The sequence below is a fragment of the Periplaneta americana genome, chromosome 15 (assembly GCF_040183065.1).
Source record: "Periplaneta americana isolate PAMFEO1 chromosome 15, P.americana_PAMFEO1_priV1, whole genome shotgun sequence".
In the NCBI taxonomy this organism is placed as follows: domain Eukaryota; kingdom Metazoa; phylum Arthropoda; class Insecta; order Blattodea; family Blattidae; genus Periplaneta; species Periplaneta americana.
Window position 1 is genome coordinate 54,802,384 of NC_091131.1, and position 22,836 is coordinate 54,825,219.

Below are 22,836 nucleotides of genomic sequence, written 5' to 3' on the forward strand. Positions count from 1 at the left end.
TGCTGGTATAATTTTTGTTTTCGTATTTCGCATGTGTATTATTCGAATCTTAAGACTCTTATTTTTACATACCTTACAAGCAAACATTCTGATGGGGGCAGATAAAAAAGTTAAGTTTTTTTCTTTCACCACGTTAATAATGTTAAAAGAAGTGCTTATACGAATTTTGGCCACTCGACCGCAATTACAAGGGCCGTAAAAAATAAGTTCGACAGGGGCCGTTTCACAGAAAGAAAACACAATTTCATTTGAAAAATTTATTGGAACAGATACAGCAATTGTTGAGCTATTTTTCATCATATTACCCACCGGAATTGAGATATTTATCTTATCATGGAATCAACAGAGAGGTGCAAACGGCTGTATCTAATAATAAACACGCCCGATATATTCTAATTCAAGTCATTCATCATAATAATAAGTTTACTGAAGAAAAAGGAATCGTGTAATAAAACAGAATAAACGCAAGACGAGAATCACACCCAGATCCTATAAAGGGGAAAGAAATCTCTATTACTTTATCGAAAATAGGACTTGGATCAGCCGAATTTGCAGCCATGGTAGAAAAGAAGTATTTGGTAGCGTACCTAAGTAATTAATAACGCCCTTACTATCTATCAAACATGTGGTTAGTGAACGAATTTATGTTCATATTACATTGAAAGACTACATGTAGCCGTTACCATGTAAGTGTTAAAACTTAATGAAAGGCCTGAGTTATACCATATTAGGTAGTCCCATTAAACCACAGCATCAATGACTGATAACTTGATAAGAAAGAAAGGAAACATGAAGCAAGTCCAAAACTGCTTTCCTGTCGCAAACCTCTGCCCGTGGCGGAATTCGGATTTCTTCTTTGGAAAGCCGTGGGCAAATTTATCCACAGTTGGATCGTGCGGTATGCGTGCACTTTCAGTAAAATACTGTCGTACAGTATGTCGAAAATCACATATTACTTTCGTAAATTATTTGCAACTCTGTTTTACTAGTTGGAGGTATGAAATTATAATAATTAAATAGTAAATTAATAGTAAATTTTATCAAAGGTTTTGGTACCTGTTTATTGAAATACTTTTACAGCAGTATTTTACTAGGAAGTAGCATGTCTTTACGAATCACAATTTTCGAGTTACGACACTATTTTACTGGGAGTGCGATATGTTTAATATTATTTCACATCGCACTGGTAAAGATTCTCTGAATGAAACGATTCATATTCTTCCGCTGCAATTAAACATATCTAATTGCATTTTAATTCATAAAACTCTTTTTTGTGTAATTTACTTGTTAAAACGATTATATGATTGTCTGTGTTCATTAATTAAAAAACCGGCTATAAATCCAAACATGTTTTCTTGGACTCGAAATGTCACATGTTCGATTCCAGAGCACCGGATCGGTGAGTGAAACATGTGCCTCTGAAGAGATATGAACCGACGGCCAAGTTGCGTGCTGAGACCAGGGCCAACAAGTCGTGTGCCCCAGATATTGTTGACACTTCGCGCAAGTCAGGGGTAGTAAAACTCGTCTCGAGCTACTTTCGGATTACAATGTAGTTTCTTTTATACCTCCTGCAAGAAAAATGTGGGGCACGCAGTAGTGTCGAGTTGCACTACAAGCCGAAAGATTGAAGGCTCGATTTCCGATGAGGTCATGGATTGTCTCCAGTGATCTAATCTTTTCAGCCGCGCTGTGGTCCGGAGTTCACTCGTTCTCCAACAGAATTAGATAACAGGATTATTTCCTTGGGGGCAAAGGTGACCAGCAAGTAGGACTAGCATCCCTACTGCTACTCACTGTCTATTGTCTCGTAAGTTAGGAATCTTAATACCCCGCCATCCTAAGAGTCTTTCGCGGCCTGCAATGGGACAGCTTTGCTTGTATGAAAAGTGATTTAATCGCACCGGTTTTTGACGTCCGTGAAGTAATGATTTTTAACTTCATTGTAATTAGTTAATTCCCGCATGAAGGTGTACGTGGGTTGGTACAAAAGTGACACGTCTATTTCTTTTCTTTCAAATCTGGCGACCCTTATTATTTCCAATTTCATTTGATGATTACAAGATGTCTCTTGTTTTGCCATAAGGATTGACATTGCGATATGTCACATGAAAGCGAAACAACAGCTGTTCAAAATGGTGGATGTTTCCAATATCCGTTAAAAAGACTACCGCGCCTGGCCGCGAAACCAGGTGGCCCAGGTTCGATTCCCGGTCGGGGAAAGTTACTTGGTTGAGGTTCTTTCCGGGGGTTTCCCTCAACCCAATGTGAGCAAATGCTGGGTAACTTTAGGTGCTGGACCCAGGACTCATTTCATCGGCATTATCACCTTCATCTTATTCAAACGCCAAATATCCTGAGATGTTGATAAAGTGTCGTAAAATAACCTACTAAAATAAAAATAAATCCGTTAAAAAAAGTGCTGTGATTGAATTCCTTACGATCCATACGCGTTTAAAAAAATTGTCATAACAATACTGTAGACATCAGTTCAGTAAGACTCTGGGTGAGGCATTTAAAGAGCGAAGAAACTAAAATAATAAAATTGAGATGCATCGAAACGGCCGGCCAGCAACGGCAGTGACAGAATGCAACAAGAGTCAAATCGACGCACTCATCAAAGAAGACCGCCGTACACAACATGTGAACTGTGTGATGCAGTAAAGCATCGGAAAACCAGCTTTGATGACCATAATTAAGGAGTTTGGTTGCAGAAAAGTTAGCTCCCGGTAGGTTCCGAAGACAGACGAGCAAAGAAAGCCTGGAAATACATACATTTGTTCGGAGCGTTTGGGGTATAGCGCAAATGAGGTGCTGTCACGCATTGTTAATACGAAACCTGGGCAGATTGGAGTTCCGGGATCGGTTATCCTGACTGAAGTTTCATGTTGCGATTCGCTGCTTGTATAGAACGTATTGCTCACTAGTTTGAAGTATGTCAACTATTGGTTTGATTTTTTTTCTTTTGCCTGTCATGTATTGATGAACTACAGGGATGGGAGAAATTTTCTAATAGTCACCATTATTACATAATTACACTGGACAACAAATTTAAACTTTGTTTCTGTCCTTTAGATGAAACTATGCAATTTTAACTAAATGAGAGGTATATATTATTATAATGTACCGAAGTACATATGATATTTCCATGCAGATATTCTGCGTCATCATACGATGAAAAAGTAATGAAACGGAGAAAAATTCTCTCCGGCGCCGGGATTTGAACCCGGGTTTTCAGCTCTACGTGCTGACGCTTTATCCACTAAGCCACACCGGATTCCACCCCGGCGTCGGAAGAATCGTCTCAGTTTTAAGTTCCAACTCTTGGGTTCCCTCTAGTGGCCGTCCTCTGCACTACGTAATAGATATCCGGCGCCGGAGAGAATTTTTCTCCGTTCCATTACTCTTTCATCGTATGATGACGCAGAATATCTGCATGGAAATATATGTACTTCGGTACATTATAATAATATATATATATATATGATATGCGTAAGACGGCGCTTATTCCGTCGGATCCCGGCCAACTAGTCACTCATTACGAGTGCACCTCAGCACATGTGTGGATTTCGGTCCTAGGTTCATAGATATCTATGACGTAGTGCAGATGGCGGCCACTAGAGGGAACCCAAGAGTTGGAACTTAAAACTGAGACGATTCTTCCGACGCCGGCGTGGAATCCGGTGTGGCTTAATGGATAAAGCGTCAGCACGTAGAGCTGAAAACCCGGGTTCAAATTCCGGCGCCGGAGAGAATTTTTCTCCGTTCCATTACTCTTTCATCGTAAATGAGAGGTGCTGAGTTAATTTCTGAAAACAAAATTTTCTAACACATACCATTTTTATGGTACACGCACTGCACTTATTTACACAAATTTGTTACAATAGTACATAAAGCAACCTTTGTTTGGACAAAATTCACAAATTAAAATATTTTTTTGATCTTTTACGTTTGTTACACAGCGTCTACAATCTCTCTGATGAGAGACCTGCAATATTCAGCCAGCATACTTGCATTCCACCTTCCACTGAAGCGCTTTTCGAAGGTAGATATTTCTTGATGAAATCTCTCCCCGTGTTCATCGCTTACAGCACCAAGGTTTTTTTGGAAAGAAGTCCAGATGGCTGTCAAGAAGTGTACTTTCAGTGACATGTTGCATCCCATAAGGTGAAAGTAGTGCATTATTTCACTAACATTAAATAACTTTTTTTTTTTAGAAACAGTACGTGCTGGATAAAAACTAACTTCAGATTCGTTTTTGCGACCACAAAATACATCGAATACATATATTTTTGTGAAAAGGATAATTTTCATGTTGTACAGTGTTATTTTACTGGTGTGGTGGGAAGATAAAAGGAATTTTTATTGTATTATATTTTGTTTATAGTAATGTAGTAATTTTGTATCATACTGTCTGAGTGGAAGAGAAGGCCAAATAGCCGTAACACTGCCAGTTAAAATAAACTATTATTATTACTATTATTATTATTATTATTATTATTATTATTATTATTATTAACAGAAAAGATTGTATTAGAGACCTTCGTTTATTAATTGACAATAAATTATATTTTCACAACCACATTGATTATATTTATAACCAGGGAACGGATTTATATGGACTAAAAATATATGAAATATGTAAATATATATGTAGTTATTTTTACCAAAATATGGAATTAAATATGGACTTAAAATTATAAAAAAAATGACTATGTACGTTAAATATTGGTACATTTTAATCAAACTAAACAAAAAATATAATGGACGTACCTTATCTTCCAATGTAGTTTCAACAAAACACAATTTTTATTGTCTGTTACCATAACAATAGGTTACAAACATTTCTTTCAAGTGCTGAAAAGTGAATCTTCTTCTATTGTCTCTGAGGATAGATTTATACTGACTAAAAGAGCGTTCGACGTCACAAGAAGTAACTGGTACATAATTCAATTTCACAATGTCTGCTGGGGATAAGTCCAAGTTAATCTTCACTGTTGATTCACCACTCATCACAGCAACAACCTTTTGTAGTTCTTCATATCCAGGGTTTTTTGAAAGTACAGTGTCCACCTTAGCTCTTACTGCATCTGCAACTTTACCTCTACCACGATTCAGTTGTTCCACAGTACTATTTATAATTTCAAAACTTTCAGATAGTGAAAGTTGCCTATTTTGGAGACTTTTGAGCGTTTTTATGATGCATGAAAATGTATGCTGAATGTGAGCTAAGTCATTCTTCACACTTATGTCACAGGTAACTGTTTTCGCAGTATCAATTGAGACTGCATCTTCAGAGTCCAATGCAAGGAGAACATTGTTAATAGAGTCTATATGTTCGGCATAATATTCAACTGCTTCTAGCCATGTACCCCATCTAGTTAAAATTGGCTTTGGTGGCAATGGAATTTCAGGGTACATTTCTTTCAACACGTTAACTCTACTGGGAGCTTTGAGAAATACTTTTTTCACTGATGAAATCAACAAATCTACTTTAGGGAAATTGTCTCTGACCACTTCTGCCACACGATGAAATGCATGCGCCACACAAGTAAAATGAGTCAATTTAGGATATACAACAGATAATGCTTGTCCAGCTTTGACCATATAAGGGGCAGCATCGCTAATAAAGAATAACACATTATCGTACATAATACCCTTTGGCCACAGGATACCCATAGCTTCGTTGAACAGTTTAACTATAGTTTTGTTATTGCACTTTTCTAGAACATCACAATGTAAAAGAATTCGTTCAGAATATTGTTCACTTAACAAACCGATAACTACATTACCAACAAGTCTACCTTCTTTGTCGGGAGTCTCATCAATGGAAACCCAAATTGAACTATCTTTAATTTCATCTCTTATCTTCTGTATTGTCTCATCGTAGATGGATGGAGCATACGTCTTCCTAAGTGTTGACTCATCCGGGATTGTATGTTGAGTATATTTTTCAAGGAATTCCCTGAAGACCTTATTCTTTAGTTTGTAGAGAGGAATATCAGCAGAGATGAGAGAACGGCACAGGTCGATGTTAAACTCAGATCTTACATTCGATGTTGTTGGTTGTGTTAAAAACAATTGTCTCTGCTTGGAATTTAGTTGTTTGTTGGCCTGATGTTTACTAGTTGTAATGTGTTGTTGCACCAGGAACTTTTGTGTAGATGATACTGCACACTGACACAAATTACAAAATAATATTTTATTGTCAGTTGATAAACCATCTTCTTTAAATTCTGAAATGTAACTTGTTAGTTTTGATTTTAAATTGACTGAATGACGTACTTTTGGCATATTTACCGTCTTTATAGTATGATTTACAAAACTGAACCTATGTGTACTCTGACTGGCATTTAACTGTTGAGCTGCACAACTGAAGTCTGTTAAAAATTTTAAATTAAATTAATACAGTTTTGTAACTTACTTTCCCATTGTTGATAGGACTGCTAATTTTCAAATAACTCTGATGTTAAAGGGATTACTGAACATGTGTTTAAATCTCTATTGTTGAAATGTATTTTTAAAAGTTAATGGAATTTTGTTTTGTTTTATTGTTAAACCTAATATAATATGGACTGTTTTATATGAAATATGGAAAATATATGGAAATTAACGAAAATATGTACTAAACTCTAAAATATGGAAAAATATGGAAAATAAAAGTAGGATTTTTCAACCCTACACATTGTGAAACATAAAGATAATGCAAAATATAAATTATATTAGCTTTATAAGTAAATATGTATTTACATATAAATCCTTTCCCTGTTTATAACCATGCAGTAAGAATGTTAGGAATAATTCGGTCAATTACTTATTCTTTTTCAACACAGACTCTCTTTCAATACTATACATTAGTGAGATCGAAACTCGAATATGCATCTGTAGTTTGGAACTCTATTACTAGTTCTGATTCGGCAAAACTTGAAAATATTCAAAGGAAATTTTTTTCATTATGTTCTTACCGATTCCTGCCTAATAGCTCTGAGTATAACTATGATCAAAAATGCGAGCACTTTAAATGTCGAAGCCTGTATGCCAGACGTCATGATCTCGATTACTTATTCTTATGCAAGGTCCTTAAAGGTGACATTAATTGTCAATCTTTCTTAAACAATGTCAGCCTTCGTATTCCTATGAAGGACATGAGACATCACAAACTCTTCTATATTAGAAATTCTAAATCTTCCGCGCCGGTCTCCAGATGTATTAAACATGCTAACTTACATGTTGGCGATTTCGATCCATTCAATGTATAGAAGTATTAGAACATGGCAATGTCTTTGCTAGTGTTAATTGCATTATCTTTCTACACATTTTGGTAATACTTTTGTATGAATCAACTCCTTTCCATAAAATATAATAGTATTAATTCTCGTAAACTAATCATTGTAATCTATGTTCTTTATTTTGTTGTTATCTCTATTATGTAATGTGTATGATAGTTGTTCATTTTATTGCATTATTTGTATCACTGTGCTGGACTTTTATTGGCCTATGGCTGTTGTCCAGCACATAAATATCAATAAATAAATAAATAAATAATAATAATAATAATAATAATAATAATTATTATTATTATTATTATTATTATTATTATTATTATTATTATTATTATTATTTTTCAACCACCGAAGATGATAGTCATCGCAAGATTTTCGTTCAACTCACGTAGACGGTGTCGAGTATCTCACAAGCATTTACTGAAACCTTGCGGCTTTGTACGGAATGCAAGTTCATGCGGTTGCAGTGGTTTGTGTGGGCGCTCGGAGAAAGCTCAGCTAAAGCCATTGGGCCAAATTATTTTCTTCTTTTTTTATTTAACGATGCTTTTGAACTGTCGAGGTTACTTCTTATTGTCAATGAGGTGATATAATGTTGAGAATGTAATGTGTAGAATATAATAATAACTGTGATTTGGGAGTATAGTAGGAGAAATACACGCATAGACTATGTACACCAGTGGTTGCCAAACACCACGAAATTGTGACGTAATAGAAATGCAACCCGCACGCCACTATCGCAAGGAGAGGGGTGGAGTGGGATCTCCTCAGGTAATGCAGTGAATAACAGTGCAGAGACGGACTGTGTTCAAAAAACAAAAGCAATATAATATTCTTTTACTTATTAACTATACAGACTTTGTTCCATGTTAATTTTTTATCCTCCTATTTATTATTTTTGTATTATTAATAAAATAAAATAAATACATTTTCTTATTTACCATAGAAAGAACGTGTACTTTACATCAGCAGATATTTGAAATTAGAAAAACATACCAGGCTGGTCACGGAGTTGTAAATTACACTACGTACTTAAAAAAAGTCGAAGTATTTTACTCCGATTAAGACATGGAAGCCGATCGATACTTTTTATTATTTATTTATTTATGAAATATTCAAATTACACTACATACGTCGAAAAAACGTGGAAGTATTTTACACCGATTAAGACATAGAAGCCGATACTTTTTATTGTTCGTTTATTAATAAAATATTCAATTTACAGGTAAGGGCATGGTAGTCTTCATAACAAGAAAAATAATGACAACGTACATTGTTCTTTTATACTTCATCTAAAATTTTACAACAAATTAAGTATCTCATATTTTTTCCATCTGCACAAAATGAATACTTTTCCTCCCATGCTCTTTAAAATTAAGTTTTTACTTATTATCTGTTTTCGAAAAGACATCGAAACATATTATCCTTCACACTTGTAGCATTACATGCGTACGTCCGCTGCTGATAAATGTAAAATTTATATCGAAGTGATGGCTGTAAATAGAGGGTGGGGGTATGATGCCATGGTTACGCTTGAGTGGAGGCAGGGGCATGTGTCATGACACAGCTTTTGGCGATCACTGAATTGTACGTCGACCATCATCACGTAAAGTAAGAGGACTTTCTGAACAATGACATGAAAGGGTGAGAATTATATTATCTTAAGCCGCAAAGACAAAATTTAGTAGAAAATCATATTAAAGGTTTGGAGTCCAGTGCTATTAGGTGCGTATGATAATATCTTCTTCAGCGTATACTTGTTGAGTAAATCTTATAACATACTACTAATAGCATCACCATATGTGTGAGAAATGAACTCGCACAAGAGAAAATTTTTATTAAAATGTGTCTTTGAACCGTTTCATTCTCACCCCTTCAAATGTTAGTCTCTTAATAAGAAATTTTTAGGGTGCCTGAGCACGGTTTGATTGTTAGGATAACACTTTGATTATAATGGCAGTAACACTATTACTGCTAACAATAATAATAATAATAATAATAATAATAATAATAATAATAATAATAATAGTGTCAGATGTAAACAAATCTCTAAATCTCTAGAAGTATAAGATCTAATAACTCTCCAAACTATGGAAGCAAGTAGGGCGAAGAGAGAATTTTATGAAAGCAGACCACATAAAGAAAGTATTGTCCGATCTATGGCTCAGCGAGGGACGTCTATTGCCAGGAAAAGAAGGTATCATCGTGGGCGTACTTGATCAAAACGTCAGTACATGAAAGTACAACAAATACATCTGTCAAATGAATGATATTGTTACATTTGTACAAAATATTATGAAAAAATAAAATAAAAAATCAACTATCTTATGTATGTTCAGTTTCGACACAGAGACAACATATCATCAGATAATGGATATATAAAATGGATCGCCAGAAATGAACTTCAAACATAAATGAATTACAGAATCCATAACATACCTAGTACTACAATATAGTTTGGCAATCTTACTATAAGACAGTAAATTTAAATTGTATTGGGACAGACACATCAAAACAAGTATGAAGATGGAATGCTAAATAAGTAGCCTACATTTTGTAAAGAGAACATTAAAGACAGTATTTATAATCAATGCTTGATTACCGTCCACAGATAACGTACGGAAGGTAGGATAAATAAAAAGTACTAGCTGTTGACGAATGAACTGAAATTATTCTAGAATAAACAGCATATTTTCTTAGTTCCCATCGTGGTACAAAACAAAAGATACCGCTATTCGCACACTTCACCGTTGCTTAAAAAAATTGTACTTGTTCTTGAAAACAGCCATTGAAGTGTAGAAGACCAGTCTCCTCAAAGTTGCCAGAAAAAATTCAGAATTGCTTCGATCACCAGAGGAACGCCATAATCTTCATGACCTAATAATAGACCTAAACGACATTTCATACAAGTTGAGAGGATGCGAAGGCATTTCTTTCCCCTTCTACTTGTCTTGAGTCCGTCAGTGACAGACTGGTGGCTGTTACCTCTTATACCTGCACCTCCCAAGCTGTACGCACTAGACAATAAAATATTAAATAAAGTATATACTGTAAGGGAATATAAAATGCAGTGTCACAGATGTTTGACACTTACATGTTAGAGATCTTACAATATGTTCAACTAATATAATTAATTACATTTAGGAATGTCAGTTTGTATTATGAAGTCAGGGGGAGCGACACAGTGCAGATTGTTCCATTCTGTATACTGTAGAGTAGCAACTAGCGGTGGAGAAAACATTTATCTTCTGTTGTCAGCAGCTTTTTAATGTGCCAGTTAACATAAACAGCAATAAAATTCAATATAAACGCTTAATATGGACTTTCGAAATATAGAGTACCAGTAAACACTTTCAGAGATAAAATTTGTCACTATGTAGGAAGTCAATTAGTTGAACATTTGTGAGATGGACAGTAGCATCTTCCCCTTCACTGATGCTAGGGAGTGTGAGTAGAGGGGAAAGCCTATCAACCAAACTGCAATAGGGTTTAGTTCTCAAATTCATTCTTTCAGTTGAATTAATAATTTCGTGGAATATACAATGTCCCGTTAAATGTCAGTAAGAGAGTTCAAATATTACCAGCAGTAGTAATATTAGTAGTAGTTCTAATAGTAATAGTATTAGTGGTGGTAGTGGTAGTAGTAGTTGTGGTTGGTGTTGTGGTTGATGTTGGTAGTAAAGGCAGAAGAAATAGGCGGGTTTTTGGTCTTGTGCGAAAACTATTCACTCCACACTTTCTCTAGCGGTTTATGACCTGAACAAAGGGATCTTCCTGTCGCTGCGTTCGAATGCTAGTTGTTGAAAAGTGCTCGTCTGTGATACTACTGTGTTATATAGATCGTTCGCAAATATATATAATAATAAACGGTACTTTTATAAACAGCATTTTTAAATACTAATTACTCATAATAAACAGTATTTTTAAACACTAATTACTCGTAGTAAACAGTATTTTGAAATACTAATCACTCATAATAAACAGTATTTTTAAATACTAATTACTAGGCTTCGTTGAATTGCCACACGCATCATGCCATCAGGTTGCCGATGTACGGTAGTATAGAGGAGGTGAGCGACCGCCCGGTCTCGTAGTATAAGCAGTTCATTTTAAGAGTTGTGACCGGTCCAAATAGATAGAGCAGCTATAGCAAATGTATACCTATGTAAGCACTTGTTTTTGCATTACTGTGGTTGGAATAGTCAAAGCTTAACATTTGTTCAGTGCAGACAAAAATTCAGTCAAACATACTACAATGAGAGTGTTGCTGTTCCAAATAATTGCCCCTGGAATACCCTTACCCCCGCAGCCAGTCTTGACCCGTTGGGGAACGTGGTTGGATGCTGTTAATTATTATGCATAACATTACGGCAAAATAATGGAGGTAACTGATACATTGGATAGCACAGACAGTTCCAATGTTGCAGCTGTAAAATCATTGCCTTCTGAACAGTGATTGGAAGATATTCTGTTCATTGATTCTAATTTTAAAATCGTGTCCAGAAGCATCATTCTGTTAGAATCGTCTAAACTACAACTCTCAGAAGCCCTTAATATACTGGATAAAGTCTCACAAACTTTATCCAAAATAACAATTCACTAATTTCAGAAAAAGTGAAATATAAGTTGAGAAACATTATTGCTAAAAATTCTGCCTATTCACAACTTCGTATTATAAATGATGTACTATCAGGTCACGACAAGACGTCTGAAGTTGGTGTACTAAAAAGCAGTGACTTTCCATTCTTCAAATATGTACATATTACATCGTGTGATGATGAACGTACATTTTCCCAAAATAAAAACTATTTTAGTGACCATCGGAGGAGGTTACTTTGCAGTCGCTCAAAATGTACATAACTCTTCACTGCAATGCACATATTCAAGAATGATGTGAGTATCTTACATTAAATTTTAAGAGTTAATGTATCTCACTATAAAATAATTGTGCATTTACATGTTTAGATATTTCCTACTTCAACGAACATTCATTATATTTCTTGAATGCAGGATACAGGTTTTATTGTAACCGCAGTATACTGCTCAGTGTTTACATCAGAGGCATACTCCATCCGTTGCACGTCCCCTTCTCATGCAGTCTATACCGCGTGCGTAGTAAACCTTGCGATTCTCGTGGCAATTCCACGAAGTCTACTAATCACCCATAATAAACAGTATTTTTAAATACTAATCACTCATAATAAACAGTATTTTTAAATACTACTCTCTCATAATAAACAGTATTTTTAAATACTAATCACTTATAATAAACAGTATTTTTAAATACTAATCATACAAGTAATGCCATCATGTCTCAGTGAGCTCTAATATCAGAAGTCATACAAAAGGCATTATTTATCAAGTTTATTGTTTCTTGAAAGAAAGATTTTGAGGACATTGAAAGTGTCCTATCATCAACGTAGACAGTCACTGCCAAGGTGTTTGGTGTTTCTCTACGATTGGTTCAGAGAATTTGTACATAACAATATTTTTAGTCATATTGTTATTTGTTTTGTTAAGCTAAGCCATTCTTAAGTGTGCTTCATTAATACATACGTATTTTTTTTATTACGAAACTCGTTCATGTTATAATATACACTCGTGAACAACGAATATTTTCAAAGTCCAATGGCGATGTTACACGATGCATGTGCTTGTACAAGCAGTTCCGGAACCATGGAGTTATTCTAAGTCTGTGTCTCGTATACCAGCGGTAGAGTGCTCGCCTAATGATTCGAAGGTTGTGAGTTCGGGCCTTACTCCAGTTTTCATTTTATTTTTTAATTGTTCTTTAGAGATATAAGTAATATTCAAATTATCATTTATATTCTGTTATTGTTCTTCAGCGTTATAAATAATATTCGAGTTATCATTTATATTCTGTTATCGTTCTTTATCGATATATGATCCGTTGAGAGCAGAAGTGGTGTAAGTCAAAAATGGATGATGAGGGTTAAAGTAAACATTCTGTAAAATACAGCTCAAAGTAGCAATTAATATTCAATTTATTTTAATTATTAGTAGACATTGGATAGCACGAAGGACATATTAATTGCTACTTTGAGCTGTATTTTACAGAATTTTTACTTTAAACCTCATTACCCAATTTTGACTTACACCACTTCTGCTCTGAACGGCTCATATATATAACCTATCTGAATAATCATTGCAGACGGCAGGTAGAGTAAGCTTGGACATAAACATGCGATCGACACTGCATTACGTCATCCTGTTCTGACGTACTATTCACAGCGCTGCAGAAAAGAAATGCCTCAGTTCAGTTCGTTCAGTCTGCTAGTCGGTATCGGAAGTGTGTGTGTACACAAGAGCAAATGGAAACTCCGCCGAGACACTCGTCACGCGAAGTCTTACACTCGCAAAGCAGAAAGATTATATACAATGTGCTAAAATTTTGTAAAGAAGAGAAAAAGGAAGGTCTTATCATTCCATTAACGAACGCTGTGAAAAGAACAGCAACGGCGGTGGGGAAGAGTGAAATAACAAAACATACTATAGCTAAGGAGGTGAGGAAGCAAAGCGCATTGGAGGACAATTTTCAACTCCTGGTGAAAGCCGCCCACATCCAAAGAAAATTGTACTTGATGATTTTGAAAAAATGTGTCATCCGCAGAACTTTTTTAGAGTTTTATGAGAAGAGAAAAGAAATTCCGACCCTACGCAAGCTTCTGAATGCTTTAAGAAAAAGGTACAGTTTAATGACGGAAAAGATACATTCTGGAGGCTGTCAGTTTTGAAACAAATGACCGCACAATCAACAAGCGAAATCAGCAAAGAAGTCTGGATAAAATGCTGCCAATCTGTTAAACATATCGAGGACGAATATTGGCGTCGTGACGCGTTAATGGAAGAGGAAGTAGAAAGGGTAGTAATAAACATAGGCATTGTGAGTAGTGATGAAGATGAGATGGATTATGATAGGCCAGGTAGCAGCACAGATACAGCAGACGAAGGCAGTTCAACTGAGAGTGCAGATGAAATTGAGACCTCTGCCCCAGGCATACAGCTACTTCTGGAATAAAGTACGTGTATATACCGTACATGACAGAAAAAGTAAATTCAACTATGGTATTGATAATTGTATTTGATTATGTTCATAACAGTTGTTGATGTTTTTATTGTCAGACTGTATCAACATTTCTCCAGCTGACTCGCCATGCATCGAGACTGAGCGGATCGCATTCGCGACACACGAGCGCCCTCATCTGAAAACTGCAATGTTTCGTCAGACGGGTTATAATATTCAAGTTATTTATATTTTGTTATCGTTCTTTTAGCGATATAAATAATATTCAAGTTACAATTTTTTTATTCTGTTGTCGATCTTTAGCGATATAAATAATATTGAAATCATCATTTGTATTCTGTTATCGTTCTTTAGCGATATAAATAATATTCAAGTCATTTGTATTCTGTTATTGTTCTTTAGCGGTGTAAATAATATTCAAGTTTTCTTTTGTATTCTGTTATCCTTCTTTAACGATATAAATAATATTCATATTATTTATATTGTTATCGTTCTTTAGCGATACAAATGATATTCAACTTATCATTTATATTCTGTTTTTGTTCTTTACCGTTATAAATAATATTCAAGTTATTTATATTCTGTTATTGTTCTTTCGCGATACAAATAATCTGTATTTTATATAAGTAATTATTATAATATAAACAACCATTCTTCTTTGTAAAATAGATTTCATTTAAATAATTAATTATATAATATAATATAATATCTTATATTAATTAAACAAACCGATATTTATCATATTCTGTTATTGTTCTTTAGTGATACTGTAGACTATAAATAATATTCAAGTTATTTATATTCTGTTATCGTTGTTTAGCGATATATGTAAATAATATTCAAGTTAGGCCTATCATTAATAATATGAAAGACACTCTTTCAGCTTTCCCAATAACGGGACTGCCTCATTGGACAAAGCATAACTAACACACAGAGTGAAAACAAAACAGACCACAAAAGAGAAAGGTAGGGAACGAACAAAAAAAAAGGGGGAAAATTAAGGACAGGAAAGATAATAGCTTAAATATAACAGGCCTAAACATAGTAAACAAGCAGATTAGACATTCAAACAAAAGTTCTTCCTTTTTAGGAAACAAAGTACAGGTGGTATTTTAAAATGGCAAGTGATCCTCTGATAGTAATAAGGGAAACATCACGAATGAAGTCGTTGTTCAGCTGAAACTTCTTGCAGAAACTGACAAAGAGGTGAGGTATTGTGCCCCTAGCGCCAACCATTAGCCCAACTAGTACTTCAATGGAGGTGAGGTGATATTTCTTCAAATAGAATGGAACTGTGGGCTCATAAATTCTGCATTTTTCTGCGTGGACTTCAGCGGGCTGTTGTTCCTGTGCCTCGAACCTGATAGTCGGTTCGATAATGTAGGCGGATGTAGAGCCTGGTGGAATGGCAAGCATGTCAATTCGCCGACAGGATCCCTTTTGAGAGATGCCATGGACTTCTTCGTGTACAGTGAGACCTTCCTTCCTCAAGGCTTCGGCAATCATGGACCTGATTCTGTGATGTCTAGAGTTCCTCAGCGTCTCGCTGAAAGGTCAGGCACCCAAAACGTGGCCAAGAGTTTCAATCTCACTGACGCAACGACGACAGTGGTTTCCGTCTCGCAGTGGCACGCAGTGGACAAACATTAGCTGTCATTTTAAGAGCTAGTCTCCATTCACTGCTAGTGAGGCGATCAGGTTGTCGGATCCATTTATTGGCGGGAGTGAACTCCTTATAGAGGATGACAATAATGTATGGTGTTTTCAGTCCTCGAAGAACTTAGTCTAAGTAAGCATTTTGCTCACCCTGACGCTAAACGGACACAGTAAAACTACCGTGATATAGGGTCAGCACGACGCTGGAACTTCACCTAAGACAACACAGAGAGATACAACGACAATGGGCAAACGTCCAGATCCTAGGTCATACGGAGTGAGAACGTAAAATCGTAGATTCCACGCAACGTTAAAACTGTTCATATTCACAAATAGGGCCTATTTAATCTTTAGTTTTATTTTAGGTTTCAATTCTCCCGCAAAAATAGAGTAACACTAAAAAATGGACAATCTAAATTTGTTTTCAACATAAAAAATGGAAGAATATTCAAGTTGAATATATAGGACATTCTGATTTTTTTATCTGTTCGAAATAAATATGTTAAAAGATATTAAGGTATCTCCCCTCCTCCAGATTGTATTCACGGTACGCCTTTAATGAAAATACGGCAGTTGTGAACATAATATTAATTGACGATATTGTATTCCGTGTTTAGTTGTACCTTAGATCTTTTTTTTTTCTGCTGAATCACTCAAGTACTTAATTTTACATTCTGATGTGTAGCTCGGATTTGTCACAGCTGTAGTCACAGTTCTGTTTGTAATTTTATTGCTGTCGCTAACGATAGCAGTACAGGCTTGAACTGGCCGGGGCCTTTCCCGAAACGTGGAGCAGTGAAAGTAGCTGCATTTCCTGGTCGCGTTAAAATCCGGGTAATTGTGACCCGCGTTGTGACAGCCAGATGCTCCGACTGTTCTCACCGGTCCATTGTGTCTTAATGAGAAGTGTCGAATGTCGGGAAAGCACAAGAGTGTCGAAAATCCATTATATTTCCGTTTCCGCTCCTAACCTGCTTCTGAAATTATGTCGATTTCGATGTTTATTTTTTTTCTACTTTTTTTTTTACTTTGTGTATGAAAAGTAGGCTATGTAGAAACGTCTTTAATGTAAACCATAGCATTATTATTATTATTATTATTATTATTATTATTATTATTATTTTATTTATTTATTTTTTTCACTTTTCATTTTGTAATACTATGTGACTTTAGATCAGTGGTTCTTAATCTAGAATGCACGCACTCCGTGAGGTATTAAACTTTTTTCAGGAAAACGGGACTTGATTCTAGAGGTCTTAAAATAAGGTAAGCCTCCCTAAGTTCGCCACTTTAAGTAAATTTATTTTTAAATTGAAGATGAAGTCATATTTCTAAAGTATAAAAAGTTGCGTTGCAATATTGATACTAAAGAGCATCTTAAATTAAAATTTCGTAAAGAATAAGGTATTCCTTCTCGTAAAAAAACACAAGAGACAGGGGATGCAACTGGTGAAGTTAGGACGCATAATTATGTTCCCTAAGTTTGCCACTTGTGTGTCCGTTGTAAATTCAAATAATAATTTAATATCATCAGAGTACAGTTGTAATATATTTTAATACAAAAAATGGTCATAGTAGAAATTAAACAAAGTTTTATCATTAATAAATTATCACAGGATTAATAATTTTAGTATTCCCTTATCTATAAAATATCTAAAATATCATTGATTTAAATACTGAAGTTAAAATGTAATCAGTTATTTGAACTGGCAAGTGTTTAAAACGATCTCAGAGAAACAACAACGAAAGATCCCAAGTTGGCCATGGGAGAAGCTGCAGTGGCGAACTTTATCTCAACAGTTCCCACTACGTCCCCCACTCCCAGATCCCTCTACGATATTTTCCTCGTGTTAGGGTCCATAAGCTGAGTCCCGTACTGTATAATTATACGTAAAGACTTATCCTAAGCATCGTTTCTTGTCCACCTCTGGGGAGTAATAGCACGTATATATATATATATATATATATATATATATATATATATATGTGTGTAGTTTTATTTGGGTGTATATATATGTATATATGTGTACGTGTATATATATGTGTATGTATGTGCATGTACATATGTGTATGTATGTGCATGTAATATGTATGTACGTATGTATGTATGTATGTATGTATGTATGTATATGTGTATGTATGTATGTATAAATATGTATATATAGGCCTATGTATATACATGCTATATATACATATCACTTTTAAATGCCGAATTTTGCAGAAAGAGAAATATCATTAAAGTGATTATAATATACGAATAGTTGTTTTATGTATATTTTGTGTAAATTATTGACATAATGTAGTTCTACTTAAATCTTAAATTAAATCGAATGTATTGCTTTTGGTATTATAAAGAATACCTTTTGCGTGAAATCCATAAAAATAAAATGTGTAGTTTTATTTGGGTGTAACATAAATGTTTTCAATTAAGTACTACTTACGTCATTTGAAGTATGGTTAAAGGAAATGAGCTATAAGCGTTAGATCACTTACGTTTTTCTGCATGCGACCATGAAACTTTTGACAGATATGTGTGCAGACCAAGAATTTAATATATATATATATATATTTTAATTAGAAGAATCCGATGGTATTTGTAATTTTTATTCATATTTATATGCCTTATATCGCAACATGATAAAAGAACTGAATGCTTCGAAACGAGCGAAACATCCAACAAAAAAAAGTTTGTGTCGTGTTCGTAATATTAATTTTTTTTCTTTATATGTTATTACATTTTCTATTTATGCCTTTCCTTTTTTATTTTCCTTTCTGCTGTTCCCTCCCACGTTTCTTTTTGTCTTCCATTATGTCTGTTTGGCTTTCTTTCTCTTTGTTGCGCTCATTCTCTCCTTCTGCTGCTCTTATTGCATAAATCTATACCTGAATGTTTCTCAGATATGACATCATGGCGGGACTCTAAGGTTGTGGCGCCAATAAAACACTACGTTGAAAACAGATAAAACTTTTTTCATCGGACGGCATTTGATCACATTCGCGAACACGGGGCCCGACAATAAAACATTACATAAAAATTCCATAGATACAAGGAAGATGTGTGCTTTTATGAAGGCGGATGCTGGTGTTGCATGATCGAGAAGGCCCTGTTCCAATGACTCAGATTCTCCGCGCCCGGTGCACGGGAAAGTAGAATGAAAGCGAGATGAAGGCCACTTGGACTTCGGAACCATTTGTTGTTGCTGCGTTGCTAAAGTTACGAGGATGTACAATACAACGTGTCTACGCCGCTATTCGGACAGCATAAATCTCAGACTCGGATTCAGCGCATGTGGAAAACAAAGGAAAGTCGTTTTGGTAATGCTCTATTGTCTTCATTTGTTTTCTGGAGGCCTTGATTTATTTTTATAAACATCTGTTGAACGTGTTGGTTAATTGATGATTTTATAATTATGTTTTTGCGAGCTCATAAATTAAATACTTGAACAATATAAATTCTTTTTAATTTTCTGTGGATTTTTAACGAAATGAATAGAGACTTTCTAAATGTATAAATATTTATTACGTTGTCTGACACTGCCTCATAATTTTCGGAAAATAAACCAATAAAAAACTGTATCTGTTGCTGGGAGTAGTAAATTAAATTAGTAATTTATATTAATTAATCTAGGTGCGCAATAAAAAGGGCGTAAGTCAGAAATGGTGATTTTGAGGTATGACCGCCATATCAATACAATAAGAAATTCTTCAGTTGGTATAAAGAGCTTAGGCCTATGTTTATCGTCTTCCATAATGATGTGTAATACATTAATGAAGAGAATGCTAGAACTACTAACCTCTCGTGTTGCTGGGTATGGATTCAGTTTCCTCTTGAAACTCTTCACCGGAACATCGACGGTTGCTTCATTGGCATCGTTTCCGGTGAAGTAAGGTTTCGCTCTCGAATTTCGGTTGCAACATCCTCCCTAGCATCCGGGTTTACATCTAGTTGCTGATATCTCCTACCATGTTGAGAACTGAGAGGCTTCTGTCCAAGGAATTGAGGGATATGTTTAATTGATTGGTACCAGTTGGGATCGGATCACAGAACTAAAAGTATAGCCACAAGCCTTGAACTGGAAACATAAATTGTCCAAAAATTATGCAAATGAATTTCTGTGTAAGTAAAACTGTATTAATACTACTACTAATACTACTACTACTACTACTACTATTACTACTACCACCACTACTACTACTACTACTACTACTACCACCACTACTACTATTACTACTACTACCACTATTAATACTACTACTACTACTACTACCACTACTACTACTACCACCACTACTACTATTGCTACTACTACCACCACTACTATTACTACTACTACCACTATTACTACTACTATCACCACTACTATTACTACTACTACTACTACTACTACCCCTACTATTACTAATGCTACTAATAATACTACTACTACCACTACTGTTACTACTACTACAATTACTACTACTACAATTACTACTACTACCACCACTAATATTACTACTACTACCACCACTAATAGCCTATTACTACTACTACCACTACTAATACTATTACTACTACTATCACCATTACTACTACTACTATCACTACTACTACTACGACTACTACTACTACTACTACCATTACTACTACTATTACTATTACCATTACCACTACTATTACTACTACCATTACCACTACTATTACTACTACTGTTACTACTACTACTACTACTACTGTTACTACTACTACTATTACTACTATTATTACTATTACTATTACTACTGCTATTACTACTACTATTATTACTACTATTACTATTACTACTACTACTACTACCATTATTACTACTATTACTATTATTACTACTACCACTACTATTACTACTATTATTACTACTACTACTATTACTACTACTACTACTACTATTACTAATAATAATAATAATAATAATAACTTAATAATAATAATAATAATAATAATAATAATAATAATAAAATGCTGTAGAGTTCCGATCTCAGTTTTATGTTGTATCATTTATTCATTCATAGTGTTCTGCCCAAGGGCAGGTCTTTCACTGCAAACCCAACATTCTCCAGTTTTTCCTATTTTCTGCCCTCCTCTTTGTCTCCTCATATGCTCCATGTATCTTAATGTCGTCTATCATCTCATATCTTCTTCTACCCCGAACTCTTTTCTCGTTCACCATTCCTTCCAGTGCATCCTTCAGTAGGCAGTTTCTTCTCAGCCACTGACCCAACCAATTCCTTTTTCTCTCCCTGATCAGTTTCAGCATCATTCTTTCTTCACTCACTCTCTCTAACACAGCTTCATTTCTTATTCTGTCTGTGCATTTCACACGTTCCATTCTTCTCCATATCCACATTTCAAATGCTTCTATTCGCTTCTTTTCATTTCGTCGTAATGTCCATGTTTCTGCCCCATACAATGCCACACTCAACACAAAACACTTTAATAGTCACTTCCTCAGTTTTCTTCCAGAGGTCCGCAGAAGATGCTCATTTTTCTATTAAAAGCTTCCTTTGCCATTGTTAACCTCCTTTTGACTTCTTGACGGCAGCTCATATTACTGCTTATAGAACATTCCAAGTATTTGACGCTGTCCACTTGCTCTACTGTCTGATTTAGAATTCGCAAGTTTACCTTCTTTACTTTTCTTCCTATGATCATGGTCTTCGTCTTGTTGGCATTTATTTTCATGTCATATTGCTCACAGCCGTCATTTAGCTCCAGTAGTATATCCTTTAGTATCATCTCCCCTTCTGCTAACAACGCAATAATATCATCAGCAAATCTTATGCACTTTATTTTTCTTCCTCCTACTATCACTCCTCTCTTGTTCTGAAAACAGTTCTTCACTAAATCCTCCAAGTAGATGTTGAATAGGTAGGTGATAAAGGACATCCTTGTCTTACTCCTCTTCCTATTTTACTACCTTCAAACATTTCTTCTTCTACCCTGACTTTGAGTCGTTGTTTCATGTAAAGGTTACTGAACAGCCTCTTCTCTTTCCAATCCACGCCAATTTTCTATTACTGTATGCATTTGTATGTCTGACGTATAAATCTACAAACTTAGGCCTACTTAAATTATTAAGCTGTTCAAAGTTGCAACCCCGCTTTCGAACCGCTTTAGTTCTCATCATAAGAGAACATCACGTGCTCAACCTGTAAGTTTTAGCTACGCTGTCATTATTGTGTGTGCATGATTTTCTGATATTGTTTTATCAGCGAATTTAATCACACGTTTCTTTGTGACAGGATGTTATCGAAGTGCAACGAGGCGACCTCATCCTTTCCACGCTAGAATGGATTTGAGAAAGACTCTACCGTGACATCAACACTTTTGGTATTTGATTTTCGGTAAGTTACACATTTTTTATATTTATACACACTCAAAGTTTAATTTCTTGACTGGACCTGTCTATCTGCATGAAACATTTGTTGATCAATGAAGAATTTTCTCCTTTCTCTCTGTTGTCATACGTTGCTGTCAACTTCAAGAACTCTCATGTGTCCTTCAGTTACGGATGAGGTAGGGTCGGGTGGGCTCTTTCAGTACGACCATTAAGTGGACGGGTTTCACTGGGAGGAAAGCTGAGGTGAGATGAGATAGAGAATACTATCGTGGATTTTCAGCCCGAAGATTTGTGACTGAAAATGCTATCTCGTAAGAAATTGAGAACATTCCAAGATAGTCAGCATAATGCTGTGCATGGAGTCGCATAAAGAATGACATGTTTAGTTAAAATGGTTGCTTGTTTCCTTTAGTAGAACCTTTCTGGTAACTGCTATTCTTAGGGTTACCATGAGGAGAAATTCTATAGGAAGACTTGGAATCTAAAATAAGAGGACATT

At 35.2% G+C, this 22,836-nt stretch overlaps 1 protein-coding gene across 1 annotated transcript in view; it reads left to right on the top strand.

Moving 5' to 3' along the window:
• LOC138714966 (uncharacterized) overlaps nucleotides 1-22,836 on the top strand; it is a 196,382-nt gene that overhangs the window by 67,187 nt on the left and 106,359 nt on the right. The window contains exon 2 of the mRNA XM_069847289.1: nucleotides 22,240-22,341. The gene's annotated coding sequence lies outside the window, so the exon portion shown is untranslated. The remainder of the gene's footprint in view (nucleotides 1-22,239; nucleotides 22,342-22,836) is intronic.